We start from the raw sequence: 7,790 nt of genomic DNA, 5'->3' as shown, positions 1-7,790 counted from the left end.
TACATACAGTAACCAGACAGGAGGATCTGATACTTAGCTTGCTGGAGCTTTGATGCACTAAGATTATCTGCTGTACCCCTATACCACCACAAAACATCCTTTTTCATATCACTGTCTCATACCGTGTATCAATTGATCTTTTGTGGTCGTGGATCTGTCAGAAGTGCACAGATTATTTATAGGACTATATCATGATGGTGCAGGGTTTGGTGTGTCAGATGTAGAGAGCTCAGGTCATCTATCACAGTGAAAAACAAAGAAAGAAAGATCCTTTTTATGTTCGCATCAATAGTAACACAAGATCACCTGAAAGAGAAACTGGGTGTTCCTGCCCAGACTGTTGGCTCACACAAAACTTTCCCATGATTCTCTGTTTAGGTTCTTTGATCTCTGCTAGGTGGTTCAGTACAAAGATGGTCTCCATTTTATTCAGAAGGACAATCAGATTATTAGTTTATTCACTTTTGGAAACAGTTTACAAAAGGGTTGTTTCAAGCTATTTAGTTTTTTAAATAAATTATTTAAACACAAATAATATTTATATTAGTTAAAGGGTCTTAGTTAAAAAATCTTTTTTTTCTTATCCTCAAACAGCCAAGACATGTTTGGTGTCCTAAAGTTTGCTTATTGGGTGCACGGGTGGCACAGTAGTACATTATGTTAGCACAGATGAGACTCGATCTCGGACATCAGTGGTTGTGTGCTAGCGTGATGGACTGCTGTGTCACTCGAGTGCTGCTGCACCATGGTGCCACTTTAAATAAATAAACAAAGGTTACAACATAGAGAAAAATAGTGAACATCTGAAAATCTGAACAGCTGATTTTTCAAAAACATTTTTTAAATATTAAAATTGTGCTTTATAATGTTTTTAATATATAAAAAATATGAGATGTTTAACAATAAATACAATTTTCATTTAATTATTATAAAATAATTATTTAATAATTATTAATAAATAAATTGTCCCAGTGACCTCAAGTTCGGTTGCTGTCTTCGGCATGTTCTTTGTGTTGGTTTCCTCTCACATCTCCTACAAACATTTACATTTTCGGCATTTAGCAGACCCCTTTATCCAAAGCAGTGTGACAGTATACAGTCTGAGCAACTGAGGGTGAAGGGCCTTGTTCAAGGGCCCAACAGTGACAACCTGGCAGTGGTAGGGTTTGAACCAGCAGCCTTTTGCTTATTAGTCCAGTACCTTAACCACTGAGCTACAACATGCAGACGGTGGACTGGCCTTTCTTAATTGTGAGTGAGTAAATAAGTGAATTAGTGTATGTAAGAGTGGGGCGCCGAACCCACCGCGAATCTGACCAGGATTGAGCAGTTTGTGAAAATGAATGAATTTAGAGCTTGTTCATTAGAAGGGAGGAGTTTACATGTACAGCTCCATCTAGCGGTGGCTCAGTGAACTGTCATGAACAGATATGAAGTCAGGTCAGTCCGATCCTTCACTCATTCCCAGCAGGACTACATGGACGAGCCGGTATGGCTTCACTACTCACACCTGTCCAGCTTTTACTGACGCTGTTTCTGCTGCTGTTTTTTAACCACACGGCCTGTGGAGCAAACGGAGGAAAGCGAGGAAACACAGACAAATGCGGATATAAGGTGAGCAAGCCGCGACATTTCTCTAATAACAAAGATGTGATCAAAGAAACGCGTCTGGACTGCAGCTCTGTGTTATTGTGTTTCTAATACATGAAAGTACTGCTTCTGTGGAGGACAGAGTCGACATTGGTGTTTTAAATTGATGTTTAAAAGTTAGTTAGTCATTTTCTTGTATGTTTGTCTACAACAGGTTTGCTCCCAGGTGTTATTAGGAGTCTGTGATATGTTAAAAGTATTGTATCGCGATACCTGCAAACATTTTACACTATCAGATAATTATCGTGAGATTTTATTATGCTGAGTAACTTTGCACGAACAGGTTCGAGTTTGGCAAGATTTTAACTTGACATTTAAAGTAGATTTTAACATTTAATTGCTTGTTTAAAAGCTACTTTTATGTGCTCTGTCTTTAACAGTATTATGTTTTGAGAACCTTCTACCACAAACACAACAAAACAATGATGCACAAAATATGTTTTATTTTTAAAAGAAAGGTTTCAACCCTTAACTTTTTGTGCAACTAATGCAAAAGTGTTTAAATAAAAGAAATAATTTACAAAACTTTAAGGTATTTAATGCCTAAAAGGTAAAAATGCCAGGTTACTTGTTTTAATGATGTATCACAATATTTAGTGTTGCACTATATTGTTAAAGGTTCTGTGGTTTCTCTAAAATTGTATCTAATAAAAATAGGAGTGCTACTTCTGATGCTGTTTACTTTTTAACATCCAGTCAGTTTGTGTTTACTGTATAAACAGTTTAATTAATAAAATACTGATGTTAAACAATGACGAAGTGTATAGTATGCTAATACATATTGTCGTGTTATGAGGGCAGCATGGTGGCCCAGTGGGTAGCACTGCCACCTCACAGCAAGAAGGTCCCGGGTTCGATCCCCAGTGTGGGATTTGCATGTTCTCCCCCTATCTGCGTGGGTTTCCTCCCACAGTCCAAAAACGTGCAAGTGAGGTGAATTGGAGATACAAAATTGTCCATGACTGTATTTGACGTTAAACTTGTAAGCTGATTAATCTTGTGTAACCAGTAACTTCCTGTCCTGAATGTAACCAAAGTGTGTAAAACATGACGTTAAAATCCAAATAAATAAATAAATAAATTGTCGTGTTATGTTTCAGTGCCCAGCACTTGGACTTTGAGTGAAAGTTTCCGTTTGGTCACCTCATAAAACCCTCACTGGCAGTTTAAAGTTTAACATTTCTGGAGTTGTTGGTGTGTTAAAAATGAACAAGCTGTGAAAATAAGTTTACAGATGTTGGACAATGCACATAATCTTAGCAGACAAGGCCTGCAGATGGCCATTGTCTGTCTAGTCTGAGTTTAACTGGCCAATAAAAAGCCATAAGGAATCAATTCATTGAAAGTCATTGTTTCATCTATTTTGTAATGACACATTTGCTGTCACTAGCTTTGATGTCTTGCATGTGATGACAGTTGTCTTTTCAAAATGCTTGACGCATTGAATTGACACAAAAATCTTAAGCATACTAGAGATTTGAGGGATTAAAGGTGAATCAATAACCACTTAGATACATTGCGTGTGAGGATGGCATCAGAATTCAAGAGTAATTCAAACGCAAACAATATTCGTCCGGTGTTTTTAAAAACAGGGTTTAAATGTGTGAACAGACTAATCAGCCCTTACATTGTTCTTAACAATCTGGGCCGTCTGGTTCATTTCTGCAGTTAACAGCAAACAGGATTTTTATGGTTATATCTGAATAGCAGTTCTGTTGGGATGAAATGCACAGAACCTCTTTAATTCTTTACATCCTTTTCTGTTTCAGCATAGTAGCATGTATGGTATAGCCTGTTTAGTAGTGTAGTAGTTTGTAGCCTTTATGGATATGTGATTTTTTTTTTTATTTTGGGTTGGGGTTGGACTATAAATTGGCATCAAATAGTGACAATGCACTAATGAACTATTTAAATGTCAGGTTATCAATAAAATCTTTAGCAAAATCATGTAAAATGTTATTACAGTGAATAACCTGTTGCTGAAATAATAGAGATATGTGTTCAAATAGTAATATGTGCAATATTTTTCAAAATGTGTGCTGTGATGTATTGCAATAATCATGTGTCCTATCCAGTACTATTATTGTTTAAGCAGAAATAACCACATTTGCACTCTGTTTTATTGTACTAAATAGGACATAAATGCCCTAATCCTATCAGAATATATGGTTTTCACATCCAGTGTTTGAGCAAATTGCCCATCCAGGTTTGTTTATTGTTTGTTTTCCTTGGCTGGCAGTTTAGTTAACGGCCTATAGGTCTATAAATGCTGGACTATTGCCCGCTATTGACTTTTAGTGATCCCTCTGTGTGCATTGTCCTTTGAGTAGCTGTTCTCCTTTACAGCCATTTCCCATAGGAAGTGAGGGACTATTTGCTTTATTAGCATGCTTTGGCATTTCCTCCCTTAAACCACAGGCCATCTCCTTCCACGGCCACTTCAAAGCTCATCGTCAAAACATTCAGGCTGCTGAAAGAAACGCTTGCACAAACTGGTTTACTGGCTGTGGGGCAAAGGGCTGGGCAGCAACAAATCTTACACTTCCTTGAGCCTTACTAATGATGCTTTGTTTTGGAGAGGGTTAAAATTAATTTACATAGCTTTTTAGGTGATTAAAGAAAGGTCAGTCTTGTAAAGTGGTGCTCTGCTATGCAATTAATTATGCTATGAAATTAAGTTAATGTGTACATTTTGTACCTATTTAAATATAAACCTTTGTAGCTCTAATGCCAGCTAACTGGTTTGAAATAAAGAGTGGGCATTAAACAATTAACTGTGTTTTAAATAATCATAATTAGCTCAAATTATAAATGGCAGGCAGTATAGCAAACATATCTAAAGATGCTTGAAAGCCTTTTCATGATGTCTTTATATGCTTTGCATATAACACAAAAATAACATCGTCACCACAAGTATTTACTTGTGTATTATAAAATTACATTTAGATATCAAAACTGATCTGGTGCTGATGTCCTCCTAATATTTGATCAGATCTGTTATTTTCATTAACTGCTTTATCCTGGCTAGGGCCGGTCCAGTTCCACTGGGAAAACTGGGCGCAAGGCAGGAATACCCTGTACAGGGTGCTAAACTATCACAGGGCATTGGTCATCCACTTATTTTATTTAATGTTTATATAATAACAATAAAGTATGTAACAAGGGAAGTGAGACCACTAAGAAAAGTAAACCACTGATCAGACAAACTATCCAATCTGTAGGTACTAATGAAGTAATAATATAGTGGTATTATATAGTGATATAAAAATTATAACAGTTTATCATCCTGTATTTATCTGGCTTAAATCTGCAGGAATTACCCCACACCACCCTGTCTTTTTATTCTGCAGTGTAATTATAAGCCTCATCTCTCACGTGTAGAAGGTGGATATTTAAATTGGCCCACACTCTTTCCCAGCCATGCCTGTCCCCTGCTGTGGAGGTTGAAGGCTTCATGTCAGACCCCAGCGGGGGATGGCTGGCTTCAGATAAAAGTGCCTGCTCTCCGGAACTTCCCCGCCTTTCAATAGCATCCTACGCTTGGTTCTTCCACAGGCTCCCCTAGGCATACAACAGCCAAAGTATTGTTAAAGGTTCCAAAATGAGCCGAACTTTCCTTTCCTCACTGAGATCTAGCTTGCTTTCCGTGTCTGCTAAAGAAATGAAGCCAGAATTCATCACTGGACAGATATTAGCAGCTGTGTAATCGGTTTAGCAGAAAAAAATCCCATTTTCCTCCATCTGGGTTTAGTGCACAGGGTGATGTCAGCCAAACTCTCAAAACGTTAGCCAGGATCTCGAGCAGGTTTTTAAGCTGAACAGTTTTTTGTGTGAAGCAATTACACATTTTTGCAGTTTTGCACAGCTGGTCTGTTTTCTGTTCTGTGTAAGATTTTGGATTCTTGTGGGAATCACGCATTGTTTCACCAGTGCTTGCAACCACATAGATACACAGACAAAGAAGATAACTGCCCATAGTGTGACTTACTGCAAATAATCACTTGTGTCTTGGTGTGGTGATGGAACCTGGGAAGTTATAATTGAGCTCTTTGGGGCAAAAATCTTCAATTAAATCAGGAGATGTTAAAGAGAAGGAGAAGGAGAATTTCATGGTGCTATATTCTAAATGGTTACAATGTAAGTAGCCTTAGAAATAAAAAGGCTCTTTAATTTTACTGACCATTTTGTGCACTACATAAGTTCTACAGTGCCATCATTATGTATATTAGGAAGTGTAATGTGTGTTTTGGTTAAAAAATGTGGCACCCAGCTCCATACAGGGCTTATGTAAAGTAATACAGTTTGTTTTATTTATGATCAAGCACAAGACTTTATTGATACACCACATGGACCAGGACCAAAATAGTTTGATAGAATCAGGGATATCTGCTGCTTGGCTGATATAAAAACCTGGAATTACACACTTCTTTGTGAATAAAATGAGACACCCCTGCTATAACATAGATAAAAAAATATGTGGATTTACTGGAAATTGGTCAAATCTGTTCTGACATTTTCCGGCTTTTTTATACAATACTGATTTGATGTACATAACTGGCACCCTTTCCAGTGTAGTTTGTTAGAAGTGCACCTATTCAATTGTCAAAATGGTTAAAAACGCCCATCCCTTGTAAAAACGAAGTGGCTGGTAGGAAGCAAAGTGAGTTTGCTTTAATAGCACATTGTAAAAATACATAGGCTTATTATAATAGGATTTATGCTGGACTAAAAAAATGCCTCATCAGGTTTAAAGCTTCGGGTCAGAGCTCGACATTCCGTGTCAACGGAACAAAAAAAAAGTCACAAAGGATGATGTTTTTCATTGTCCCTATACATACACAAACAGAGCTCCAGCAGAGTCCTTTATTGCTTCGGATCCTGTGCAAGCCCTGGCATGAGTGCACCTGTGGGACACCTTCTTTCTTTAGCCTTTGTGTTTTTTTTACTCCAATCTCAAAAGAACCCGCATGTTTTTCTTTTTTTATTCTTTTCTACCATCTGACTGCAGATGAATGGAGGGACGGGTGGAGAGCTTTTCGGTGTTCGGGGTGTGGAAATCTTTGGGGGGTGTGCTCAGAGGCCTAAGTTAATTCTGAACCATCTTTGAGGAAGCATTGAAAACCATCCAAGCAACTCGTAACCTTGGAGGCCAGGCCTTGTGCTGCTGTGGGAAAATCCCTGGTTGGCTAGTCCTGAATCAGCCCTGCTTGCAACAAGGCTTTTTTCTGAATGAAAGGTCCTGGGGCTTTCAGCTGTAGTGCAGTCCTTGGAAAGCCAAGCATCCTGTTGTTCAGCGTGAATGGAGCAATGTCATCGATAAATAGAAGTACACTGGAAGTAAATTAAAAAGTCCGGCCACTTTGGTTATCATTGGAAAGCTTGTGATTGGTCAAACACTTAATTTCCTGGTTTAGTTTTCAGACCCTTCTCATTTTAACAAATGTTCTACATTGATGCTCTTTCCCATCTACCATCTGCCATCAGTGATGGTGCTTCACTGATTTATGTTTAATAATAAGACCCCTGATGCATGTTTTTACTTTCTTTCAGCCCCAACCCCACATGCCAAGTATTTTGTGTTTTTAATTGTACTGGTATGAACATTTTAGACCATCTGGGGGGCCCAACCACTAGGTTTGGAAACAAAGTCTGTAAGATATTAAGTAAGTATTTGTAGAGTACCTCAACCAGAGACATTTATGCATTCATAGGTAACACTTTTTTGCTTTTTCCTAGCTTTGCTTTAAACTCACCTTACCTGGTACTTGATGGGCCATCTGAAGGGTTTGTGGACTGACGTAGGACATTAAAACACCTTTTCCAACCACGAGAGATGGCTGAACTATTTGTTTACTTTTAGAATAAACTACAACAACTTTTTAACCAGCCATTAGAAGACCAGAGGTGACCAGTGTGACACAGACTGGCTATCTAATAATCACTGTTTTGGGCTACTCTGTAAGTATAGCGTAAGCAGAATTTAGTAATAGCATAGGTCTCGACTTTATTCTTTTGACTCTGTAGAAAATCTACAGCCAGGGGTTATAATTTGGGTAGGTGAACTAATGTCTAATTAAATCAACATATGATCATTCCTCTTGAGGTAAGCAAGATGTTTGTAAAGAAATGTTATACACCGT

The sequence above is a fragment of the Trichomycterus rosablanca genome, chromosome 24 (genome assembly GCF_030014385.1).
Source record: "Trichomycterus rosablanca isolate fTriRos1 chromosome 24, fTriRos1.hap1, whole genome shotgun sequence".
In the NCBI taxonomy this organism is placed as follows: domain Eukaryota; kingdom Metazoa; phylum Chordata; class Actinopteri; order Siluriformes; family Trichomycteridae; genus Trichomycterus; species Trichomycterus rosablanca.
This window is presented reverse-complemented; position numbering follows the sequence as displayed.